The sequence below is a fragment of the Podarcis filfolensis genome (assembly GCF_964270895.1).
Source record: "Podarcis filfolensis genome assembly, chromosome: 9".
Lineage (NCBI taxonomy): Eukaryota > Metazoa > Chordata > Lepidosauria > Squamata > Lacertidae > Podarcis > Podarcis filfolensis.
Window position 1 is genome coordinate 17,799,745 of NC_139610.1, and position 26,065 is coordinate 17,825,809.

At 43.7% G+C, this 26,065-nt stretch overlaps 2 long non-coding RNA genes across 2 annotated transcripts; both read left to right on the top strand.

Annotated features, from left to right (window-relative positions):
- Window positions 1–15,763: 15,763 nt before the first annotated feature.
- On the top strand, window positions 15,764–16,037 carry LOC310742720. The gene is made up of 2 exons (XR_014538663.1): window positions 15,764–15,814; window positions 15,866–16,037. It is a non-coding gene; the product is annotated as an uncharacterized lncRNA (long non-coding RNA).
- An 8,053-nt stretch (window positions 16,038–24,090) lies between these two features.
- Window positions 24,091–24,949, top strand: LOC310770363. Its single transcript, XR_014552112.1, has 2 exons — window positions 24,091–24,236; window positions 24,886–24,949. It is a non-coding gene; the product is annotated as an uncharacterized lncRNA (long non-coding RNA).
- Window positions 24,950–26,065: the final 1,116 nt, after the last annotated feature.

Consider the following 26,065-nt stretch of genomic DNA (forward strand, 5'->3'; position numbering starts at 1 on the left):
CTCTTTCTTTTTTTTCTTTCCCCTAGCTAAGATTGAAATGCCACAAGTTACTCGGTTGTAGAGAGGAATTATTGAGAAGCTTGCAACTCCTGGAAAAATTGACAAGACAAGGCTATCGGTAATATAGCGAATGAACGGTGAGTTGCCCAAGCCTAGACAGGTTAAAAACTGCTTTCTCCATTTGCTGACTTTGTAATTGGTTTTTTGCCATTTTAAGCTATTGCTCAGACTTTCTGGCTCATGGTAATCTATAAAAAAAGATAAGGATTCTTCAGTGAAGCCACATTACGAAGGATTTATTAAAGGGTTTTCCTCTTGCTGTAATATCAATACTGTGCGGAGAGATGTGGGGGTATGCCTTCCATTAGTATAGAGAGGGTTATTGAGCATCCTGGAATGCCTTCTTGGTTTGATCCCATTTGACAGTGCAGTAAGTTAAGCCCAGAAGGAAGGTCAGTGCTAAGCTGGCATTTCCAAAGGTCATATCCTTGACCCCATTTTTATTCAGTTTTTGAAAACTGATTTTTGTTTGTTTGTTTTGGTAGCTATTTCATGGAACAGTCTAGCATAGGCTATGGGGCTGTCAGGTACCAAAGATGGCCTTCTAAACTTGTAGTTGAATGCAGCTTAGATATCATATTTGCTGGTTACCAAAACCTTCTGTTTTTGATGCCTACCTGTTGTTGTTGTTTAGTCGTTTAGTCGTGTCCGACTCTTCATGATCCCATGGACCAGAGCACACCAGGCACTCCTGTCTTCCACTACCTTCCACAGTTTGGTCATACTCATGCTGGTAGCTTCGAGAGCACTGTTCAACCATCTCGTCCTCTGTCGTCCCCTTCTCCTTGTGCCCTCCATCTTTCCCAACATCAGGGTCTTCTCCAGGGAGTCTTCTCTTCTCATGAGGTGGCCAAAGTATTTGAAGCCTCAGCTTCAGGATCTGTCCTTCCAGTGAGCACTCAGGGCTGGTTTCCTTCAGAATGGATAGGTTTGATCTTCTTGCAGTCCATGGGACTCTCAAGAGTCTCCTCCAGCACCATAATTGAAAAGCATCAATTCTTCGGCAATCAGCCTTCTTTATGGTCCAGCTTTCACTTCCACACATCACTACTGGGAAAACCATAGCTTTTACTATACGGACCTTTGTTGGCAAGGTGATGTCTCTACTTTTTAAGATGCTGTCTAGGTTTGTCATTGCTTTTCTTCCAAGAAGCAGGCGTCTTTTAATTTCGTGGCTGCTGTCACCATCTGCAGTGATCATGGAGCCCAAGAAAGTAAAATCTCTCACTGCCTCCATTTCTTCCCCTTCTATTTGCCAGGAGGTGATGGGACCAGTGGCCATGATCATCAGTGGCCATGATGCCTACCTAGGACTACAAAAACAGGTAGTTGGCGTAACAAGCAACTGGCAGGCCACAGTACCATACAGTGGGTGGGCTGTGTTCTGCTTAGTGGGTCACAAGTTGTACCCAATTTCACTAAATAGAATCCAGGGTCACTAAATATGTATGAGGCATGAGGCATTAGAAGGCAAGGACAGTGCAGTCCAGTGGTCAGAAGCACTCTATGTGGGGCTACCTTTGAAGGTGACCCGGAAACTACAACCAATCCAGAATGCGGCAGCTAGACTGGTGACTGGGAGTGGCCGTCAAGACCATATAACACTGGTCCTGAAAGACCTACATTGGCTCCCAATACATTTCCAAGCACAATTCAAAGTGTTGGTGCTGACCTTTAAAGCTCTTTAAAGCCCAGTATACCTGAAGGAGCGTCTCCACCTGCATTGTTCAGCCCAGACACTGAGGTCCAGCTCCAAGGGCCTTATGGCGGTTCCCTCCCTGCAAGAAGTGAGGTTACAGAGAACCAAGCAGAGGGCCTTCTCAGTAGTGGCGCCCGCCCTGTAGAACACCCTCCCATCAGATGTCAAGGAAATAAGTGACTATCTGACTTTTAGAAGACATCTGAAGGCAGCCCTGTTTAGGGAAGTTTTTAATGTTTGATGTTTTATCGCTTTTTTATTATTATTAATATTCTGTTGTGAGCCACCCAGAGTGGCTGGGGAAATAATTATTATTATTATTATTAAGGTGGAGTCAATGCACTGAAAGCTAGCGTAAAGAACAAGAGTGTATACATGAACCAGCGGGGTACAAATATGATGATGATGATGATGATGATGATGATGATGATGATGATGGTGATGTGATGGTGATAATAATAATAATAATAACAACAACCACAACAACAACAATAATAATATCATCACTGTATCTCTACTGTCAGAGGCAGTATACCTCTGACTGCCAGTTGCTGCTAATCACAAGTGGGGAGATTGCTGCTGAGCTCAGGTCCTGCTTTCAGGCTTGCCATAGATATCTGAATGCCCACTATGAGAACAGGAACCTGGACTAGGTGGGCCATTGACCTGATTCAACAGCCTCTTCTTATTGTTACAAAAGTTGGGTGCCTCCCCCTGTAGTATGATTACAGAGGGTTTCAGGCATTCACCCTGGGTCTGTGTTCCTTTGGAGAAACGAGACACGGTGGAGATGGCTGTAGCTTTAAGAAATATGGTTTATGCACTTTTTCATGCCTTCAGTCTGCATGGAGGGAGTCCAGATCTTGCAGCATGGTCATTTCAAGAGGGGCTTGTTCCCAACAGCAATGCTCCCTGGAGTTCAAGGCATCTCTCCCAGTCAGCCTTCAGCCAGCCTGCCCAAGATGGATCCCAGCTCCCCCTCCCCGGTTTCTTCTTCCCAGAACATCTTTCTAAAAAATGTATCTCTTTTTGCCTCACTTCAAACACCTCCCCCATCACTTTGACAACATCTGGTTTGCATAATCCAGCCCAGGGATTCCTTGTCTGACACAGTTCTGCAGCTTGTACTTTCATCCATATCCCAATTAATCAAAATCATAAAAAGGTAAAGGTAAAGGGACCCCTGACTATTAGGTCCAGTTGTGACCGACTCTGAGGTTGCTGTGCTCATCTTGCTTTATTGGCCAAGGAAGCCGGTATACAGCTTCCGGGTCATGTGACCAGCATGACTAAGCCGCTTCTGGCGAACCAGAGCAGCACACAGAAACGCCGTTTACCTTCCCGCCAGAGCGGTACCTATTTATCTGCTTGTACTTTGACGTGCTTTCGAACTGCTAGGTTGGCAGGAGCAGGGACCGAGCAACGGGAGCTCACCCCGTCGCAGGCATTTGAACCGCCGACCTTCTGATCGGCAAGTCCTAGGTTCTGTGGTTAACCCACAGCGCCACCTGCGTCCCTAATCAAAATCATACCATTTATTAATTTCTAGGGTTGGGAGGGGACCCCCCCCCAAAAAAATCTATAACATTATGTTCTTACTTCTGAGACTCCAGTTTCCCTTCTAACATCAAGGCTTCAGATAAAGGGAGTGTTAATCTTTTCTTTGCATATTCCTTCTCACGAGAGCTCTTGAATTAAGGGGACTATAATTTAATTCCCATTTCAGAACCAGAGGTAGTATGCACAACTCAGTTGATTACTGAGCTGCTGATCGAATTTGGATAATTCATTACCTTCAGAGGCAGAAGCAGCACTTAATTCTTCCATACTCTCTCATGCTATCCCCCCTCCCCCCAAGTCTGATGTGGAAGAAATAATCTCAGGAGCAAATGCTGAAGAAAGTGCACATTTAATCACCAGGTTTTCCACTGATGGTCCCAACTAGGGACCAAAATTATTATTTTGTACCTGGGCAAAATGTAATACAGTACGTATGTTGATTATCTGTGTGGGGATTTTATGATTTACTTTTATTCATCACTTACTGCATAAAATGTCTCATAAAATAACTAGATCCTGCAGTTTTCTTTCAACTTCCTTTGTTGCATTTTCCTGAATTGGCAGACATTCCCGTGACATGGGAATCAGCTTGCATGTGTTGATACTTGATGGACTGAGACTACCAAAACATTTAACATAAAATATCTCTGCCGATTGATAGCTTGTTCAGCATTCGAACAAGAGATCTTGAAAGGGGCCTGAAACCAAGCCTATCCCTAAACAATATCCAATAAGCCAACACAGAATAGAGTTCAGGGAATTATCTTGCATCCACAAGGTTTTATAATGTTTTTCCTTTACCTATATGTTGATTAGGTGGCATCAGCTAGGCACTGCCTAAATCACAGAGAAGACACAGTTGGTTCAGTAGGGATTATTGCCAGGTTAGAACAGCAGCCTAAGTAAGCAATAGCACAATCCTGTGAATGTTTACTCAGAAGTAAGTGTGTACAAGGAAGCTTATTGACAGGTTAAATGTGCATAGGATCTCAGTGTAAGTAAATAAATACATGTTCTTCCACATTTAAATCATGATGTAACTGTAAACATGCTTTATTTGACACACACACACACACACACACACACAGACACGGTGGAATCTCTATTAGTTACAAAAGTGTTACTTTTTATTTGAAAAAAATAGAAGAATATCCACTACTGCTAGCACACAAAAAGCCAAGAGATCTTCAATTCAGATAGCAGACCTGTTATTAAATGCAACGCAGTTGTGATGAAGCAGGAAATGAATTTCCCCCTTTTCATCTGCCTGTGTGGCAGTCCCGTTCTCATCTCCTGTGATATGTGAATGCTTTACACATTTTGAAGAATTGGTCTTCAAAAGACCAAGGTGCTTTGCTGCTATTTTTTCCTCCCCACCTCAGCCTTTCAGACAGAATCAAGGTTTGCTGGCAATTTAGTTTCATTGTGATCTGAAAGCTTGACACTCCAAACAGTACTGGCGTAGCAGGAAAGATGACAGAACAGCTCATGTGGTTATCTTCAACTCCCAGCTAAAAGTCCTTGATGCATTCTAAATGATCTACAAACCATGCTGGAAATTTTTTAAAGCAGGGCTTAAGAAAGAGACCTGTTCATGCCTACACCCACCCACCATGCGCTCATTCCTGAATGCTGCTTTAACATAAATGTTTTTTTAAAATGACAATAAAGGTAAAGGGACCCCCCGACCATTAGGTCCAGTCGTGACCGACTCTGGGGTTGCGGCGCTCATCTCGCTTTATTGGCCGAGGGAGCCGGCGTACAGCTTCCGGGTCATGTGGCCAGCATGACTAAGCCACTTCTGGCAAACCAGAGCAGCGCACGGAAACGCCGTTTACCTTCCCGCCGGAGCGGTACCTATTTATCCACTTGCACTTCGACGTGCTTTCGAACTGCTAGGTTGGCAGGAGCAGGGACCGAGCAACGGGAGCTCACCCCATCACAGGGATTCAAACCGCCGACCTTCTGATCGGCAAGTACTAGGCTCTGTGGTTTAACCCACAGCGCCACCCGCGTCCCACAGTGCCACCCTTAAATGACAATATTCCCCGCTAAATGGAAAAGCTGACTGTCATAAAATATCAGCTGTGGAGAATTATACAGGAGAGACATGTTTTGTTGCAGCTGGGGCAGCTGCTCCAGATGCACCATGGTGTTTCTTCTCTCTGTGCTCCTCCCAGCGGTCATGCCTCCTCTGGTCACTGCTATAGATACATGACCTGCCTGTTTGTCTCCAGACACCGCGGTCACTTGCAAGGGATTTCCACAGGGCAGGGCTGATGTTGTCCACCTTCATGTCACGTTTGAGACATCTTTGTAACACAGAGTTGGTCTGCCAACAGGCCTGATGCCTGAAGCCAGCTTCCTGTAAAACACTTCTGCCATCTTGCAGTGTAGACGTCGCTGAGACGGCAGTACAAACATGCTGGGATTGTGTGCTTTAGAGAGCAAATATTTGTTTGAGACTCTGTCCTTCCTTGTGATGCCCAAAATCTTTCTGATGCAGTGCATCAGTGGCGATGGAACAGGTTGCTGGTTAATCAGGTCCTCCCTTAAAGAGGGCACATGTTGCGTTGAGACCTGGCAACCAAACCCTGTGTTGTGGGTGGGTTGATTGATTAGCCACAACACCCAGTTGGTAGGTCCCTTGATGCTGGCCAATGGGACGGATCAAGGGACCTCTATATACCCATGCACATGACCCAGAGCTTCCTCTTTCGGCTCGTGCATCGGAACACCCGCCCACCTCTCCCTATATTCAGGGCTGTGTGCTTGACCTTGCTATGCCGTCATATACTGTCTGTCGTTGGGACAGGGGCACGGCAGGAATTTTCCCCACCTGGCTGATTGGCTGGTGCCATTTGGGTTTTGCCTGCTGCGTAGCAAATCATCACAACTTGTAAAGTTGCGGATAGGCTCTGGTTCAGGTGGTAGGAATGGGAGAACGCTCTCGCCATCCCTATGTGAAGGGTATTCCGTTAAAGGAATCCAGGGACTTGTGCCCGTGCCTGAGTCTAGGGGACATTTGGGTGGTGGAGATAGCCTGTTCCCGGCTTTCCACTTATCCAGGTGTTCACCCTAGGCTGACCTATGCTGGTGCCCTGGGTCAGCGCTACCTGCAACAGTGTAGGGAGGTAGTCGAACCAGAGCCTATGCAACCATTCACTTGCTGTAATCAATAAAGTTGTGGCCTACATTCTGCCAAAAACCAAACCAAAATTTGAGTCTTGTCTGAATTTATTTAAGGGGGAAGATGAGAAGAGTTTGGATTTGATATCCCGCTTTATCACTACCCCAAGGAGTCTCAAAGTGGCTAACATTCTCCTTTCCCTTCCTCCCCCACAACAAACACTCTGTGAGGTGAGTGGCGCTGAGAGACTTCAGAGAAGCAGCTGCATGTGGAGGAGCAGAGACGCGAACCCAGTTCACCAGATTATGAGTCCACTGCTCTTAACCATTAACCACTACACCACACTGGCTCCACTGGGGAGGTTTAAAGGTCTGAACACACAGTGGTGGAACCCAGGTAGACAAAATTGTCTACCATCTCAAGCGTGCCGTAACAAAGATACAGCAACAATACACAATGACATAATTAAAATCAATCTGTGCTATTTGTTTACATACATTAATTATGTCATTCTATATTTCATTATTGTGGTATTGTGTTTTAACTGCATTGTAAACCACCCTGGGATGATAAATCAAATAAACCAAAATGTATCAGTAGGTTGAGAACACAAAATGAGCAGTAAGGGGCTTTTTTACTCCCCTCCCCCATTTGTTCCTGTAAAACATACAGGGAAACTGTCTTTAAATTATTACCCAAGGAACTGAGAAACATCAGTTACCTGACAGCAATAGCATTACTCTGCAGCTTGATTGAAATTTTACCATATCCTTAGGGGATACTTTGAAATGGTTGCTTAAGGCAACTGATTCCTTGGTGTAAGTTTCACGTTATTTCCAAGTTTGATTTCCCTTCTGATTTCCCCTTTCATAACTTGCTTTCAGCATGAGCCTGAAGTTGCTGTGGAATATTGATACAATTGTTTTGGTCTTCCGTCATTGCTGCTATAAACAGGTGATTCATGTTTTCTTCTGCAAAGTTTTCTCTATGGGCTGCTGTTGAATTTCCACTGCATAGTTTCTCCAGTCCTCCTCGTTTTCTTCGTTTAGATTAGCTCTGATGATATTGAAATGTTTATGGAACCAAATAAAACCCTCCCTTCTTCTTTCTAATGAACCTTTCAATTCTGAACTGAAAGTGAACAAGAAACCTTCAAGACAGTCTCATCTTTCTTAAGAAACAAATAGACTATAATTCACTATTTTATGCTTCCATTCATCCAAACAAACAGCAGGGAACCTAATAAAAAAGAAAGAAATCTGGGTCATGAATACTGGAGGGATCTGTGAATTGCTTTTTATGTATGAAATATGTTTGGTCCTGTATAAGAACCATAGTGAATTATTGTAGTCAGAATCCAAAAAGCTACTTAGGTTCACTTAAGGGGCTTCTGTTAGTCTAGTGCAGGGGTAGGCAACCTAAGTTAAGGCCCATGGGCCGAATGCAGCCCAACTGCCTTCTCAATCCAGCCTGCGGACGGTCCGGGAATCAGTGTGTTTTTACATGAGTAAAATGTGTCCTTTTATTTAAAATGCATCTCTGGGTTATTTGTGGGGCATGCCTGGTGTTTTTACATGAGTAGAATGTGTCCTTTTATTTAAAATGCATCTCTGGGTTATTTGTGGGGCATAGGAATTCGTTCTTTTTTTCCCCTTCAAAATATAGTCCAGCCCACCGCATGGTCTGAGGGACGGTGGACCGGGCCACAGCTGAGAAAGGTTCCTTACCCCTGGTCCTGTGCAATTAAAGCCCCGTGCACACATCTTATTCTTAAGGTGACCTTCATGCCTGTTTACAACTGCTTTTGAAACTTTCCTGGTGATTGCAAGGCTAAAACCCTTTTTGGACTAATTAAAATGTAGACGTTTGCTCAATAAGAGTCAGACCAGAAGCGCCTGTAGTCCAGCATCCTGTTTCAAACAATGGACAACCAGATGCCCCTGTAAAGCATACAAAGAGAGGGCATGAAGCCAGATATTTGGTATTCAGGGGTATGAGTGGACCTGACGACAAAATATCACAATGACTGCTCCCCACATTAAATGGGGGGTGCCCTTTGCATGGTCGCGCGCAGCCCCCTGGACCCTATGCGGCACCATTAGCACAGGCTTGGCTTCGCCTTCCCCAGGTGGGATACCTGGAGGTCTCCGCCTACCTCAGCCAGTTGCCCAATCCCGCCTGGGGAGGCGTTGCCAAGGTGATCACGTCAGGTAGGGGGAGGGACCACCTGCCCACACAGTAGGAAGAGGATCTTACCTGGGAATCGTCAGTTGGCTCCAGAGCTTCTCCCACCCTACCCACCCTCAGTTAAGACTTCTTTTGCAGGTTAACCTTTTCTCCACAGGTATGCGGGCGCTGCTACGTCAAGGTCGCTGTTGAATGGCCGGAAAGGAATTCTCCTGCATTGGCAGGTTTGCCTTTCCCATAGCAAAACGTCACAACTTTGGCGGTATCAGGCCTTGGGCGGAATCCTTTAGTCTATCTTCCCTAAATGGGGGGGTGCAGCGGTGTCCCACGCCCCCCTCCACTTTGCGGCGGCGGTACCAGGGTTCCCTGTTAAAGGGGTTGTTTGAGGGGAGGCTTTGGCCGTACGCCTAGAGGTTGTCATTGCTCTCCCCTGCGACAGAGGTGGCCTCTCTCTGCTTGAACATATGTTCTCCAGAGCCAGGCCATCCCCCCCCCCCACTGGATAACCCTGATGTTCCCCAGATCCCCGGAAGGGGGGACTGGGAGGGATAAACGCCCAATGCCTGAGCCAAGGTCTACCCACATCTGAAACATAATAAAGTTGTGGCCAATTTTATTCCCATAGCACATTGTCTTGAGTCATTATTCCACATGGGGGCCGCCCAGGGTTTGGGGGACTCCGCCTGTCCACACAATGTGAAGCACACTCTGTTCAGATACACCACTCCATTTTTCATTCCACCTGGCACCAGGCAGTCAAAATCTCATGGCTGCTGAACATGACGTCTCCTTTCCCCAAAGCTAGACTTCCCACCCTGAAGACTTTTATTTATTTTTTTGTAGTTATGCAAACCGGGGTTTCCCCCTGAGTCTGCGAATACCTCCCTCTTGTGTATCAGTGGTGCTGTTTTGGTTGCATAGGGACCAGCTTAATAGGCTCACCTCCTTCCCCAATAATTTATAGTACTTCCCAAGGAGGGAATATACCAGGAAGATCCCAGCTTGGCTCATCCTCAGCAGCTAATGATGCATAGCAATCAAAGCTGGTCCAGGAATGCTCTCTCCTGATCCTCAGAGAACATCTTCCAACCAACATAAAACCAAGTGTATCATAAGTTTTTATCTATAAATACAACCTTTAGTTATGAAGTGCCTGTTTTCAGAAAGGCAATGCACAAATGATCACACACACAAACACACAGAGGGAGAAACATCCAAACCTTTCTTCTCTGTGCTCTAAGGCAGTAAAATGCTCATGTCTGAGCTAGCTGCCAGCTTTAGGTCTGAGCTGTTTATTGCTGCAGCAGCAGATGATGATGGGATTCCTTAGTCTGTTTTTCTCTGATGCCTTCAGCACTTACTTTTATTTCCCCACCAATCTGTTAAGGAAGGTTTATTTTATTGGAGGGCAATCCTATGTTCAATTCCTACTAGCATGTTTTGAAAAGACAGTGAGATGCAGATGTATTTTTGATTTTCATATGTACGTATGTATGTATGTATGCATGTATGCATGTATTGAACGTTATTAATTCTGCCCTTCCTCCCAAAGGAGCCCAGGGTGGCAATTTCTCCAGAAACATATTTCTGTTCCTTGTTCATTGTTTGTCTCTGTGCCATATTCTGACAAAGTTGGGCTACGCACTTGCAATTGTTCCATCATCTCAATATGTGTTGTCATCCCCATCCACTGACATGGAACAACTTTAAGTGCATGGTTAGCAGAATTGCTCAGCCTCGCAGGAATAAGACGTGTTCTGCTTCCACCAAATTCCTTCTTATTCTCCAAACATGTGATCCCATGGAATCTTCTAATAACAAGAACACGTTTTTGGGCCCCTTGGGGACTCTCTACTCTTCCCATCACAAACTTTTGTTGAGCTGTCTATCACTATATTAGCAACATTAGTGACTACCCTGATTGTCCCATATGTCTGCATGGCTCAAATAATCATGAACCCCTTGCCACACATTTCCAGGCTATCTGATTTGGTTCTCCCACAATCTCCCTCTCCCTCCGTTTTCCTCCAAGATACAGGGGTAACCAGATAGGCTGAAGTGCTGAAGAAGTGTTTACTGGAAAGTAAAATGAATTCACCGCCCCTGGCCACTTCACAATGGTAAGGTAAGCTCAAAACCCTCATTTAGAATTTTCTAAAGAAATTCTCATTTGTCCTTGGAATGAGGTATAAAAATGGAAGCATAAAAATGGAAGCCTCTGTCTCAGAGGAAGACAACTTTTGATAAACTGCAGACAGATTTTGGCCCAGCGCTAGTTGAACGAATGGTCATAAGGGAAACATAGTAAATTCAAATCTCTATAGGTACAAAGAATCACTGACTTGTTGAAACAAAACTGCTTTTTTCCTCAGGTTTGGGGTGAGCATAGAACCATTCGTTCACTACGAATATAGTGTGGCTTATAGAATTCCCCTTCACATCTCACATTTTTATTGATTGGACAATAAATAAATCACTTCTTACTACATTGTGTAATTCCTATCTGGACACATAAAGAAGATTATTCCCTTTAGGTTTCAAAACTCTGCATTGGCTCCAGCATTCAGTCAATGTGACATTTTGGAGAACAGCTGCTACCAAATATAAACCTGTCTCCGGTAATAATGCCGCTATAAAATGAAAAATTATATATAATCTGAACTCTTTCCACACTGCGGTAACTTTTATATGTTCCAAGACACATAAATATTATCCACCAAGTTTTACATTCCCTTTCCCATAGCTTCAGCTTCCTGGAACTGCCTCAAAACCTCCCCCCCTCCTCCATTTGCTTACACTTCCCAGCATTGGCTTAGTACAACTGAGGGCCAGACTAAATGTAACACAGGAGATCCATGATTAGGATATCCTAAACAGCCTTGGTCCTATATACCTGAAGGAGCGTCTCCAGCCCCATCGTTCAGCCCGGACACTGAGGTCCAGCGCTGAGGGCCTTCTGGCGGTTCCCTCATTGCGAGAAGTGAGGCTACAGGGAACCAGACAGGGGGCCTTCTCGGTGGTGGCACCCGCCCTGTGGAACGCCCTCCCTTCAGATGTGAAGGAAATAAGCAGCTATCTTATCTTTAAAAGACATCTGAAGGCAGCCCTGTTTAGGGAGGTTTTTAATATTTAATGCTGTATTGTTTTTAACACTCGATTGGAAGCCGCCCAGAGTGGCTGGGGAAACTCAGCCAGATGGGTGGGGTATAAATAATAAATTATTATTATTATTATTATTATTATTATTATTATTATTATTATATTATTATTATTTTTTAAAAGCAGTTGTGTGGGCCACAGATCAGGACTGCTGTACTGCATGTGTAGTAACCTTTCCTCCAGGACTGACTCACCCCAAATGGGGGTGGGGAATACAGGCATGATGCTGATAGCTGAAAGCAATTTTAACTGAAAAAAATGGCATGCTACTCCTCCAAGTGCCTACCCTTATCATGGTTATCCCCTCCTCTCCAGGACTCCTATACCCTACATTGGTACCTTGGTTCTCAAACGCCTTGGTTCCCAAACACCGAAAACCTGGAAGTAAGTGTTCTGTTTTTCAAACGTTTTTCGGAAGTTGAACATCCGATGTAGTTGTCAGCTATTGTTTCTGGGGCGCCTGGAACCATCACAAGCTGCACCTTGGTTTTCAAACATTTCAGAAGTCAAACAGACTTCCAGAACAGATTAAGTTCGAGAACGGAAGTACCACTGTATTTGGCGCTTTTGTTTTTGCTATTTATTTTGCGTTTTGGTTTTTGAGGCTTTTTTGGTTAGTTTGTTTTTGTGACTGTGTGGAACCCAGTTCAGCTGATTGATTGATTTATTGATTGTGTAACTGTGGAAATGGATAAAAGTCCCCACTCCAAACAATGACTATCATCAGAGCAAGTAAGAAAAAAACTTAATTTTAATTTTCATAATCTACAATACTGTCTTAGTTATTTTATAGTACAGTACACTGATTATTGCTTACATTTTTTGGATCAATGGTATTGTTAACTTAATTCATGTTAAGTTGCTGTTTTAGGGGTTGTTTTTAAAAGTCTGGAACGGATTCATTTGTTTTGCATTACTTTCTATGGGAAAGTGCGCCTTGGTTTTGGAACGCTTTGGTTTTGGAATGGACTTCCGTAACAGATTAAGTTTGATAACCAAGACACCACTGTATTACTCTTCCATATGCAGGAGATCCTAATCGTAGATATCATTGTACCTTTAGGGGAGTATAACAATGCTTTCTTATATTTGTTATCAATGATTAAGACATGTTGCCCTGTTTAATTTCCCAAATATCTTCCATTGCAACAAACTGATAGTTCCAGATCAACGTAATGAGACAAAACTATATAGAAGTATCCCCATTTCCAGAATGTTCATAGGTACTAATATCCCTGGCTCCTACTGACAAATAGTGCCAAGATAAACGTATACCACTTAGGGTGCAGAGCTGCCAACTTGAATAAAATATTGGGGGGCCCAGGTAAGCTCCACCCCCATAATCAATAACAAGGTAAGCACATACACACCCTTTGAATGACAATACCCATCATTGGGGAGGTTTGCCTGCCTAAAATATTTTGTTGGGGGCCAAAGGGACCTTGGGCCCTAGGAGTTGGCTCCTATGTTAGGGTGCATCTGCAATTAGCAGTAATTAGAGGCTTTTTTTCTGGGCCCCAGCAGCATAAGAGGATAAGGCTTTAGCTCTTTGTCTCCCACTGCAGTTTTTCCAGGACTTGCCTTCTGACTAAAGTACCGTATTTTTCGCTCCATAAGACACACTTTTCCCCTCCTAAAAAGTAAGGGGAAATGTATGTGCGTCTTATGGAGCGAATGCAGGAGGGAGGGAGGCAGGAAAAGCCCCCAAGAGCCGCACACAAGCTCTGCGCGGCTCTTGCGGGCTTTTCCCCAGGAGGGAGAAGGGACTGACGCAGCCAGTCAGTCCCTTCTCCCTCCTCGTAGAAAAGCCCGCAGGAGCCGCACACTCCTTAAAGGGTGCACGGCTCCTGTGGGCTTTTGCGGGAGGCTGGAGAGGTTGTGTGCGGCTAAAGAGGAAGCCAAGACAGCGAGCGGGATCCAACCTGCTCGCTGTCTTGGCTTCCTCCGGCCGGGAGAGGCTGCGCGTGGCTATGGCAGAAGCCAAGACAGCCAGCGGGATGGATCCCGCTGGCTGTCTTAGCTTCTTTGCTCTTTGGGGCTGGGGGGGGGGACCCGAGCTTCCCCCGGCAGCCCCGAGAAGCTCTGGGAGAAGCTCTGCTCTTTGGGGCTGGGGGGAAATATTTTTTTTTTCTTGATTTCCCCCTCTAAAAACTAGGTGCGCCTTATGGTCCGGTGCGCCTTACGGAGCGAAAAATACGGTGCCTGTCTGTCACACAAAAAGGCAATCCCTCTCCCTCTTGCCACCTTTCCCCACTTGACCAACGGCATTTCCTGCAAGCCTGCTTTTGCTTTTGGCAGCCACGCATGAAAAGGTCTGGCATTTTTACTCCAGCCAAGTTAACAGCTTGCTTTTTGCTTTTTGCACACATACACCCAAATGTCTACAGTGTTTTTATTCCATCCGAGTTGACAGAGCACCGCGAGACTTTCAGGGAATCCCAAGCTTCACTTGGAGGCCTTGGAGCCGACTCCTAGGAACCAAGGGCCCCAATAAAATATTGAGGGGGTGGGCCCCTGCAAAGTGGATGGGCATCGCCATTCAAATGGGGTGTGTGTGTGCCACGTCATGTGATTATGTGGGGCAGGGCTTACTCCCCCCCCCATTTTACAGTGGTACCTCAGTTTAAGTACTTAATTCGTTCCAGAGGTCCATACTTAACCTGAAACTGTTCTTAACCTGAAGACCACTTTAGCTTGTGGGGCCTCCTGCTGCTGCCGCGCCGCCGGAGCACGATTTCTGTTCTCATCCTGAAGCAAAGTTCTTAACCTGAAGCACTATTTCTAGGTTAGCGGAGTGTGTAACCTGAAGCGTATGTAACCTGAAGCATATGTAACCTGAGGTACCGCTGTAGTCAAGTTGGCACCCCTGCTTGGAGGGCTTGTAGAAATTCCAGCTCGGCATGGACAGGGTCCAAAATGAGATACCCCAAATCTGGTTCATAAGCCACTTCATACTCCTAGCAGATACACACTTTCTAATGCAAAAGGCAAAAGACCTTTACTCTAAAAATGAAATGCTCATTTTATCTGATTCAATGCAGCTGCTCATCTTCATTTCTAGCAGACTACTGCCAGCTCCATAAATAGAAAAATATGCATTCAGCTCCCATTAGCACCAATGGGACGTATATGGTTATAAATCCTCATTTAAAAAAATAGAAATATATCCCTTAACAACTCTACCACTCCAACTTGCATCCTTACAGTTGCAATACGCCATCTGTGCTGGCATCCAGGAATCAGTCATATAGGAGAAAGTTATTTTCCCCCACTCGCACTTTCCCCCATGATAGCAGTAAGTTAAAAAATAATTGATATCCCATAAAACACAGCAAATGAAGAGAGCATTGCAACCATAAATGCACCAAAGAGATAAATTCATTCTGATCATTAATAATCTGAGAACATTAAAAGAAAAACAAAATGTAAACGCAAAAGAAAAGTCAGTCTCTCATTGCATTATTACACTTTCCCCAAAACCACGAGCACTAAGACAATCTAGGGACACACAGCACTTACCTAGGTTTGGTTTTCTTTGGACTGAGAGATCACTTAAGGTGCTTTCAGTTTACTTACAAATATTCAGGTTGACAGAGGTGGAGGTAGACACCTTCAACATCCCAAGAGCCCTACTTCAGATTTCCTGCACTCGGGACAGGGTGGGGTGGGTGGTCATTAGACTGATTCTTACTGTGATAGGAATTCTGAGGTCTTAGATATATGGTAATGTTCATAAGTGTACCAACCAAGCACATACATAGATCAGCACAGGAAGACCAACCTGAAACCATTTTGATACCCAAACTGACCAAATGTTTTCCCTGCAAGGAGGGGGGCGGGTCAGGGAGCCTTCCCATTGTCTGAGGAATTGAGTAATCAGCATTTTAATGGGTGACAGGCTATCAGGAAAGACAATCAGATAATGGGTGACAGACTATCAGGAAAGACAATCAGATAACCTGGCAAACAGAAAAACAACATTCAAATTTCTGTTTTAGACCACCTTTTCTGTGATGTAGGTATGATGTATCTGGGGGGTGGTCTTAGGTTACACCCCTTCTGTGATGTAGGTATGATGTATGGAGGGGTGGTCTTGAGCTCCAGGGCAGGGAATTAAAAATGTCTATATAAGGCCTTGCGCGCCATTGTTCTGGGTTCCTCCTCCCTCCTTCGTGTGGTGAGTGAGGACCCTGTTGCAACAGATCAATAAAGATCAGGCTTACTAGCTGCTTTGCTTCTGAATATTCTCTGGCTGGCCTCTGTTATTTTCTCCTACCAATAGGGAACCTATATAAGGACTCTATATGGGCTCTTGGGAAAAGGGCAGATTTTGTTTACAACATTGCTATGACATAGGATCCTCATATAAAGGCTGAATCACTGTTCTAAGATTGATTCCAGGTGGGACTTTATATTAAGAATGCATTGTTTGTACCTTGTTTTTCAGTGTGTGTGATTGGCATCTTAGGTTCCACACATTTCATTCTTTCAGACATGGATATTCATTGCTATGCAGTCACTTGCCATCCACAAGAGTTTGGAGCTTGACGGAATAAATCTGGACTGTGTTTTTTTGTCACTTTCCTTACTCACTCTTATTTCATCCTTCATTACCCTTTTCTGCTTCCGGACACGTGGTATTTCTTTACACATGTGTGTGGACAGATTTCTACCCGAAGTGCACAAGCAAATGTTACACCAGCCCTTAGTTATGCTGTTTTTCCATGGGCAAAATTGAGGCTTGTGCATTTCAGGCAGAATAGGAACATTATACATTTTAATTTAATTTTGTTTTGTTTTATTAAATACTGTACTGAGGTCTTGCGCAAGAATGTTATTTGGCTGTACTGATCTGCTATTTGATCTGTTGGACCAGGGTAAGTGGCAATGATCCAGAAAACTAGGAATGCCACATAGGTCCTCATAACTGTTAATGGAACAACCATGTATTCTACCCTCTCCAAAACCTTCAGCAGCAACGAAACACCAAAATTATGTTGAGTCTTGTGCAAGACCTCTGTCTTATTATTATTTTAATTCTGATGTATGGACTGTGGTTGCAGTCTCTGAGGTAATCTCCCACATTTACCATGTTGAAATCCTGAGATACAGGCATGGCCAAACTTGGCCCTCCAGCTGTTTTGGGACTACAACTCCCCTCATCCCTAACTAACAAGACCAGTGGTCAGGGATGATGGGAATTGTAGTCCCAAAAAAGCTGGAGGGCCAAGTTTGGCCGCAGCTCCTCTGAACCAGGTTGTTCAGGTGCCCCTTCAGCATGCAGCAATCTGTGAAAATAGGCATTTCATTTGGCTTTTTGGGCTGCCAGAAACAAAACAGATTGTGCTCAGAGAAGGAAGAAACAGAAGTAGGTTGTGGCAGATAATATCACTAAAACTTCATCACACATGTGAGAAAGCACTCACCATACACGTGTGTGTGTGTGTGTATGTGTGTGTGTGTAGATATAGATAGATAGATAGATAGATAGATAGATAGATAGATAGATAGATATAGATAGGGACGCGGGTGGCACTGTGGGTTAAACCAAAGAGCCTAGGACTTGCTGATCAGAAGGTCGCGGTTCGAATCCCCACGACGGTGTGAACTCCCGTTGCTCGGTCCCTGCTCCTGCCAACCTAGCAGTTCAAAAGCACGTCACATTGCAAGTAGATAAATAGGTACCGCTTTGGTGGGAAGGTAAACGGCGTTTCCGTGTGCTGCTCTGGTTAGCCAGAAGCAGCTTAGTCATGCTGGCCACATAACCCGGAAGCTGTAGGCCGGCTCCCTCGGCCAATAAAGCGAGATGAGCGCTGCAACCCCAGAGTCGTCCGCGACTGGACCTAATGGTCAGGGGTCCCTTTACCTTTACATATATAAATATATATATAAACACACAGTGGTACCTCGGGTTAAGTACTTAAATCGTTCTGGAGGTCCGTTCTTAACCTGAAACTGTTCTTAACCTGAAGCACCACTTTAGCTAATGGGACCTCCTGCTGCCGCCGCGTCGCTGGAGCATGATTTCTGTTCTCATCCTGAAGCAAAGTTCTTAACCCGAGGTACTATTTCTAGGTTAGTGAAGTCTGTAACCTCAAGTGTATGTAACCTGAAGCGTATGTAACCTGAGGTACCACTGTCTATATATTTCATTAATCCACATCAGTGGTGACTGCAGAGGTATAATGGGCTACTTTTACTTGCTGGATTTTCCATGGTAAGAAAAAATATATATTTAAGCGGGGAGGAAAGTACAGGCTGGCATTTTTATGGTCATGATGTTGCATAGACACTCCAAAAATAAACCTCCATTTGGAAGCACCCAATCCCACAGATTCAAAGCCTTGTGTCAGCTCAAATAACTTTAATTGTTAGTTATCATACATTCAACTTCTTTAAAAGCTTCTTACATTGTCTTGATAATAGACATGTGTTTTCATTTACTGAGCTGCAGATGACTTTAAAAAGGTAAACATTTGCCAATTATGGTATATGACAGCTCCATTAAAAGCCATGTAGCAATGCTCAAACATATAACTGGGACTGAAAAATATCCTAGGAATAGTCTACAGTGACAAGGATTTAGATAAATGTATTCAAATATTGTATTCAGAATTAAATTGGTACAAAAATAAAATCCAGAGAGGTTTAAAATGGGCTTTGAAAAAATGCTTTCATTGCCAGTTACTATGTTTAAATATTTGTACAATGTGATATATTCAGTGTAGCACATTTATTCTCTGCATGCAGGCAGATTGCTATGAGCCATCATAACCAAAGGCAACAACCCAGAAATAGACGCTTGCAAAGAAAAATATAATAAAAAACACACAAAATCACATTTCATAGCTTACATAATGTACGTCAACCAAGAACCTACAAGAATAACCACTGCTGCATCAATCAACAATATCGCAACATGAAACTACTTTGAGATTACTCTAAATCAAATTTCTACCTAGCCTGGAAAGTCACATATCCTTAAAACCCAGCAGTTTCTAATATGATGAGCCATTTTCAAATCCACCTACAAAACCATCAAATGAATAAATCCATATTGTACTTTAAGTAAAGTGCTAAGAATCCATCATACATTATCTCAGTTATTTCCAGACTGGTAGCCAAGGTGTGTGTTGCAGCAAAAAGAACAAAGTGTTGTTGTCTTGTGGCTCCTTTAAGAAATTTATTATGGGGAAAGCATTGGTGGACTTCCTCATCTGGCAAAGTGGACTCTATAGTCAACAAAAGTTCATGCCAGAAGACAGGAAGAGTAAAGCTCTTTGTTCTCTCGGTAACATTTACATAAAAAAGCTATGACTGCGGGCAGAGTTGTCTCTACACTTATCACACACATCATTTAATGGCAGCCTATGGCACCGATCGAAATGCAATTGTGAGCATTAACATGTTGCTAAGAATGATACACATACGGAGAGTTGACCTTGTTGTACAAAGAAAGGTCATCTTAGATGTCTTATGTCTGAATGTACGTCAGTATTTGATCTGTACATATGGATCGTATTTCAACAAAAGAAAGAGCCCCTACATGTGTAGAGCAACTGTTGGCTAAGGACCATGGTATTTGGTTCAGGAGTTTTATATTAGGCATTTACTTCTGTAATTGGAAGAGACAATAGTTAACGTATTGCATACATATTTCTTATTTTATTTATAATAAAAGAAAGATGTTTGATTAAGTGCTTTTAAATAAATAAAATCCTCATATACTACAATTTCATTTTTAAAAACGTCAGAGTGGTTTGCAACAATTACCTATACCTAAACCATGTTGAGATAATCTTATTTCCTAGATTTTAAATATTAGCTGGTTGCGGGGGGCGGGGGGAGAAAGGACCCTCATTCTGAAAAATGCAGTGCAATTAAATATTTACCTTTTGGAAAGACTTGCTATAAAATTACTCTAACTAATGAATATTTAAGTTTGACTTAACTTACATACTCTCAATAGCCTTAATTAACCCAGAAAGCTCTCTTCAGTACCGTTCTTCTAAAACCAATTAAATATTGAACATACACTGTCAAAGTGAAGCAATGTTATTGAACTCAGAACCACACAGAAAAGTGGCCTTTTCATCCCCATTTAAGCAAAAGCAACAGTATAGTGGAGCCAGTTAATGTGTTTACAAAATAAAATTATTTAGCAACTTGGTTATTTATTTATTTTTGCATTTGAAACACCGTATTTCAAAAGCACCAATTTTCTAACCAAAAGGATACAACGTTCAGCAAAGTTTGTGACAATTTAACGAGACAAATACTTGACATAATTACCTGATCATTTACATCACATGCACACTAACCCATGCAAAAGTGTCTGCTTCAAATCTGTTCTGTGCCGCACCGGCACTATGGAGCACTGGATCAGTTATTTTTATGGTGCAGTCTGTTCATACAGATATGAAATGTAATTAGATTATGGATATGAAGCGTCTGCCTATAAAAATCATGAAGACCCATCAGGATCTGTGATTCAAAACTTTTATTTTTGTGCTGTAAAGCATTGTAATTTTATTTTTTAAATGATGGATACACATTAGACTGGACAATGGAATTGTGATGCCTTAAACACACGCACACACAGGTTCACGTATTGGATCTAAATTTCTGGACCGGAAAGGCTCCACAGAGGCCTGCACTATTTTACAGAGGAAATGGATTGGGTGTAGTAAATAAAAAAGGGATCCTCTGGAACTTGTATGAGTTTTACAAGAGATAAATCTCAAACAGGCATCAAGTTACAAGCACATTTGTTCCAGTGGACTGAACTGCAGTGGCGTAGCGTGGGTTGTCAGCACCCGGGGCAAGGCAAGTAATTTGCGCCCCCTAACCCGTGGATTTGCGCCCCCTAACCCTAACCCCCAGATGTTGCACCCGGTGCGGCCGGCCCCCCCTGCACCCCCCACGCTACGCCACTGCTGAACTGTAAAAGGTACACTTTCAATGTTTTCTGATGCAATGGCTGGCTGAACTCTCATGATTTTTTCTCCTGATTTTTACATAGGATGCTATCCAAAGCTAAGGTCAATGCACACAGAATGTACCATAAAAATCACATGTCTGGCACTTGATGACACTGTCATAGTCCATACACGACTTGTCATCTGGATTTTTATATGGAGAGTCTCAAAAACCACAATTAACTTACAGAGATCATATTGATATCCACAGACAGACTGTGAAATAATTGATGGTAGTGCTTGTTGGCACTATCATGAGGCAAAACCATACATCTGGAGTGTGGATCCTGTGGATTTTTGCAATGATGCTATACATATCAGTGTCAAATAACCGATTGTGTCTATATTCACAGATCATACCACTGTTTTAAAATCATGGATCCAGTGTTTCACAGCACCTATGATGCAAAGCTATTGATACAAGACCAGTCAACTTAGATCACATCTGTACTTTTGTGCTACAATTTAGAATCACAGATCTGGGGTTTCAAAGTGTCACCATAGGAAAAAAAATTCCGAGAAATGGATGCTCTGGATATTCACATGGGATGCCATCAAAACCACTATCAAAGCACAGATCACCTGTGTTGTCATATTGTACCATTCACACACACACATTAGATAGATAGATAGATAGATAGATAGATAGATAGGTGATAGATAGATAGATGATAGATAGATAGATGATAGATATTAGCAGTCATGGATTCATGCTTTATGGCGATGAAGCACCAAATCCATTATTTTACTATGCATTTTGTGGCCATGGACATACTCTGTAATTTGGTTTGTTTTGGTGGGATGCTGTGTAAAAAAAGATCCACAGTGGATCCATGTTTTGTGCCACGGCAGTGCCATGAAGAGCAGGATTTGTGGTTTATAAAGTTTGTTCTGTGGGTATGGATGCGGCATGTGCTTTGGCACAGATTATGGGGAGAATATGTGTAAAATTAATGAGGATCCATGTCTTGGTTCCTTCTTTTTGCATCATGGCAGTGCCAGAAAGCACTGGCTCCACCATAGCCACAAATGTTCTCTTTCATAACGTTGTAATTTAAAAGCTGAAGTAATTTGTTATATTTAGGAAAATTATTACAGTATCCTATTTCAACCTTATGGTAAGCTAAGCATACAACTAGACTTTCATGAATAGGTCCATTAGAAGTAAACAAAATTAGTCTTCTACGCACATCATAGTTTACAAAATGTATGGCCACAAATATTATCTGGGATTTGATAGTGGTGGGGGGGGGGTGGTATCTTTTTTGGGGGGAGGGGATCATGCAAATTCAGATGAATCTATTTTAATTCTACTGGATTTTACTTTTGACCAGACTCCATGATATGTAAAGTTCAGTCTGTAAAGACAAATGCAATGTGTGTTTTGACACTGTTTTGGGGAGGATCCCATATTGAAAACAATCAGGATCTATTAGGCCCCATGGTCTGATCCATGTTTTTCACCATGGCAGCAGCAAATGGCAGTGTATTAATTATTTGTAAGGGTCATTCCCTTGGGGGTTAGATTTTAGCTGTGGTTTGATATGGAGGAGGGGTGGATTTTTTAAAAAAATATATTAATAAGCATATTGAAGAGGATCCGGTTTTGATTTTCTGCATGCTTCTTTTTACCACTTTCAACCAGGAAGTTCAGACCCACAATCTAGTGTACTGAGGCAGACAGAGAGAGAGAAGGCTGATTGTTCTGCACATGCTCAGGGGGCACCTTTGTCTTTAATCAGAGATTGTGATACAGAAATGAGGAGCGGCTTTGAAAATGGTTCTCAGGGCCAAGCCTTTCAGCAACTGTGTAAATAAAAATGTAATAACAACATCAATAATAGCTGTAATAATGTCATAATGAAATAATAAAAAATAAAATAAAAAATAAACTTTGGCTGATTACTATTTTATGACCTTTTGGGAATTATAGGGTCAGAACTACCGAAACTGTATACTGTAGAAGCTTATTGATGTATGCAACTACAGCAACAAGAATGTTACTTGCTCAAAAATGGAAAGAAGCAGAAGTCCCAGCAAAGGAAGAATGGATACAAAAACTGATGGAATATGCAGAAACGGTGAAACTTACCGGAAGAATAAGAAATCAAGATAAGAAACTTTTTAAAAAAGAAGGCAAATGGTTTGTTGAATATTTACAGATGGAATTGTAAACAGATAAGAACGTTGACAGGATTATTGTAATAACCTGCAGTTTTATAAGTATATATTTAAAGAAGATGAACAAATGAGCAAGTTAATTTGGATAAGCTGAAGATATTAAAAATGAATTTAAGGAACCGCAGAAAGAGGAGGAAGTCAAGTTTTGAAATGTTAAAATGATTGTAAAATTAGTGGGTTTGTTGTGTCCATGTTTTTATGACGTGTTTTCGTACTTGTATTTTAATGCAGGGAGGCGCTCAGTGGCGCACAAATTTAATTAATAAATACAACAACAAAAAATAAACCTAGCGGCTCCTTCCCTCAGGCGGCGACATAAAGCGGCCAGGCTCCTACTTTGCATAAACCCGCCCTCCGGGCCATTCCATCTCCCGCCTCAGCCGCCTCTTCTTCCTCGGAGCTCGCGGAAGTAAACGCTCCGCTTCTTGCTCGCCCGCCGCGCTCTGCCGTCGCGAGCGCCTGCTGACGGGCGGTGGTCGGCGCGAGACCAACGGTCGCCTCCTCAACTCCCGCTTTCTTCACCAAAGCAACGTTCGATGTGGCAGCGAAGGGGCGGGGAGGCGAAGGAACCCAGGCGAGTTGGCGGTTGGTCAGGAGGCGTGGCCAACGCTCCTCTCTCAACCGCCACACAGCGGGGATCGCCCCGCCCACGGGGAGGCGTGGCCCAACGTTCCCGAGGAGGAGGGGGGGCTTTGTTGTGAAGCTGGGAGTTGCCGCCGGCGGTCGGGGCCGGGAAGGGGGCGCCCTCTTCGCCTCAACTTGCCTTTTTCCTCCCCGAGCGGGACGGGGCCGGAGCCGCCTTTCCCTCCCAGGGGGACGGCAGCGAGGTGAGGAAAGGGCTCGGGCGCGGAAGCCGCGGCAGGGCGCCGTCCCCCTCAGCTCCGGCGTGTGGCGTCCTGAGGGGGCGGCTGGCATCCTGTGCCTTCCTGCAAGGATTCTCAGGGGAGGCGGTTGGCGGCGGCGGTTTCTCCTCAAGGACGCGCGTCAGGCAAGGGGCGGTTGGGTTCGAGCTCCGGAAGTTTCGCCTCCCCTCCCCGGATGCGGGAGGCGAACCCCGGAGTTGGCGCGAAGTCACCACAGAGGAGCAGCGAGCGCATGAACATGTGCAGAGCGCCTTTCCCCCGCGGTCGCTTAAAGTTAGTGTAGGATTGCCATCTGTGGACCACCCTCGACCTAACTGCCTACTGGGTGGCAAGGGGGAGGCGTTCCCACGTACTCTTTCATTGCATGCTTGTAGGTGAAGATTGGACTCTCATTGTTTGACAGTGGACTTCCTCTGGAGGTAATGGGGTCTCCTTCCTTGGAGGTTTTTAGTTGAGATTCTTGCATTGTAGAGGGTTGGGCTAGATGACCCTCGGGGTCCCTAACTGCTCTATGATTCTATTAAACTATCCCGCTTTAAATGATGTCAGGGGTTTGTTTTAGAATTGCTGCAGAGCAAAAGCTAATAGAATCCCATCAGAGAGTCCAAATCCTTTCTTCTGCCTGGGAGTAGAGAATGATCAAAAGACAGTCGTTTTGAATTAACATTTGGAGCTAAAGGTTGCATTCATGTGGTGTAATAGTCTTGAACTAAAAACTTGTGGATCTCTTACCCTGCCGCTCCCAGCCTGTTTTAGGAGAAAGGGATAGTTTTGCTCCAAATCCTTACCCTTCTCCTTGCACTGGTAAATTTAAGGTTTTGATGAACTTAGGAAGTATTAGCAAGTGTTGCCTACTTCTCTATCTGTAACTACTTCTCTAGGAGCAGGAGCCCTTGTACCACCATCTGTACCCCAGAGAACCATGCTACTTACGGCTCAGTCAAGATTTATGACATTGATAGGAGTTACGTTTTTCAAATTCAAGCTCAGTTATGTTCCGTTGGCAATTTATTCTATTCCTTTGTGAGTGTGTGTAATATTTTGTAACCCGGGGCATCTCTCTTTCAGGTGAATGAGTCATCTGATCTGGGGAAGCTAATGTAATGCAGCATTAAAAGCAATCAAAAATTAATTGCCGTGGACTGTGGTTCATGACCTGTGCAAAGATTAGATGGGTCTCCTTCCCTCCTTGCTTTATTTTGCTCTATTAAGAAAGACTGATTCAGACTGTGCGAGAGCTTGGGTGGCAGGGAGAAGTGTGTGTGTGAGTGACATCTGTCCCTTTGCATTTGAGCTGCCTTTTCCAGGCAATTAGGTTTGTATGATGGACGCGGGTGGCACTGTGGGTTAAACCACAGAGCCTAGGACTTGCCGATCAGAAGCTCGGCGGTTTGAATCCCCGTGACGGGGTGAGCTCCCATTGCTCGGTCCTGCTCCTGGCAACCTAGCAGTTCGAAAGCACGTCAAAGTGTGAGTAGATAAATAGGTACCGCTCCAGCGGGAAGGTAAACGGCGTTTTCGTGTGCTGCTCTGGTTTGCCAGAAGCAGCTTAGTCATGCTGGCCACATGACTGTACGCTGTCTCCCTCAGCCAATAAAGCAAGATGAGCGCCGCAACCCCAGAGTTGGCCACGACTTGACCTAATGGTCATGAGTCCCTTTACCTTTAAAGAAAAGCAGAATATCCATATACGTAGTTAAAGTCATTTTACACTCCTAGTTTAGAAAACATGTACAGTGAGCCTACAGTTTGTGGGGGTTGCATTCTGCTTTAAGTACATGAAGCCAAAATCACTTATAGTCAAAACCCATTAGATTCAGTGGTGAGTGGTATTGCCAAAATCATTTCCCCCAGAACCCTGGCCCCTTTCTTCTTCTTTTTTATTTTTTACCATGTGCATATAGCTGAATGTGCACAGGTTAAATGTGCACAGGTTGCAGGTTTGCTGTATAATGAAAACAACTCTGCAAGGAATGTTTTCTGTTGTGCCCTTTTAAAACCAGGACCCCTTTAAACTTTGCTTGGGGTGTGTGGAAATGGCAAATATACATGAGTAGTTGTGTTGTTGGGATATTACATTAGTATTCCTCCACCAGCAATATTTTATCTAGGAAACACAACTCTTACTAGAAACAATAATTCTGTTACATCCTGAAAGTGTTTTTGTTTTATTTCATTTTTTGTTTTGTTTCCCAGTTCTGTGTGGCTCTGTTTTGAATCTTCAGAGTCCAAACTAAAATGACTTGTC